Below are 1,255 nucleotides of genomic sequence, written 5' to 3'. Positions count from 1 at the left end.
GAATTTTTGATAGCTATTCAAGATATTGTTATTGAATAATTATTCCATATAATAAATCATATCTAAATTAAAATTTAAAAATTAAAATTTAAAAATACTTTCCCTGAAAGGAGCATTTCAGGTCACAAGGAGCCCCATTCGGTCAGATTGGCTTCTTAATTTGGCTGCCACAAATTTCAAATTGAAATTTAATGTTCAGTCGCCATTAACGTCTCCTCTGTGTTTTATAATTTAGATTACAACCTTTCTTGCTTGCTATTTTCTCTCTGACCTTTTAAAAATATGGTGTGAAGAACATGACTTTTATTTCAGACATGTCCAGTATTTTTAGTAGGCATATGTGTATTAGAAATTAATAAATGAGTGATCCAAGATGGTAGCTCACAGGAGGCTGATGAAGAAGCTAGAATCGATCTGCATATGTGGAATGAAAAGCTTCTGTTACATCCAGGTTGATGAAACTAATTTATTGATTGGCAAAGGCTTATTGTTCCTGACAATCCTCCCTATGATAAGGGGGCCTTCAGAATCAAAATAAACTTTTCAGAAGAATACCCATTCAAATCACCAAAGATCACATTTAAAAACAAAGATCTACCACCCAAACACAGATGAAAAATGGCAGGTCTGCCTGCCAGTAATTAGTGCTGAGAACTGGATGCCAGTAACCAAGACCAACCAAGCAATCCTGTCCCTCATAGCACCCCAGCCCACGCACCTGCTTTGGGCTGACCTAATTGAAGAATTCTCTAAGGAACATAAAAAATTCTGCAAGAACACTGAAGAGTTTTCAAAGAAATATGGGGAAAAGCGACCTGTGGACTAAAATCTGCCACAAGTGATTCCAGCAACTGTGATCAGAGACCTCAAGCACTGCATTTGGACACCCCCACAAAACAGGACTCTGGGGAAAATTGACATGTGCCTGTTTGCTTATGAAAGTTACTAACTTTCTACAGTTTTCTTAATCAAAAGTCATTCAAGTTACCTGTAAAGAAAGCATTAAAAACTTCAGATGTTCTAAAAACAACAAAACAAATTAATAAATAAATACAGGGTTTAGTTTGTGGATACCTGTGACAGATACCACCACACTCAATGTTTCTTCTCTTGTGCAGGCTCCTGCAGGTATTGTCTTGCTTTTGAGAATATAGACTACTTCAAGCTCACAGCTCTATCTCTCATTGATTTTTTTTTTCCCCTCAGTAGCAGGAAACTACCTTACCTCTAGCCAAGTCCTTCCTAGAGGAGGGCT

The 1,255-nt window shown here is 37.1% G+C and overlaps 1 pseudogene across 1 annotated transcript; it reads left to right on the top strand.

The window, feature by feature from the left end:
• The first annotated feature begins 373 nt into the window (after positions 1–373).
• LOC308654944 (ubiquitin-conjugating enzyme E2 L3-like) lies at positions 374–826 on the top strand (annotated as a pseudogene). The gene has a single exon. The product of its transcript is annotated as a ubiquitin-conjugating enzyme E2 L3-like (transcript).
• Positions 827–1,255: the final 429 nt, after the last annotated feature.

Source organism: Spermophilus citellus (genome assembly GCF_964194105.1).
Source record: "Spermophilus citellus genome assembly, chromosome: 8".
In the NCBI taxonomy this organism is placed as follows: Eukaryota; Metazoa; Chordata; class Mammalia; order Rodentia; family Sciuridae; genus Spermophilus; species Spermophilus citellus.
Note: the sequence above shows the minus strand (reverse complement) of the source record. Positions and strands in the feature narration are given on the sequence as shown.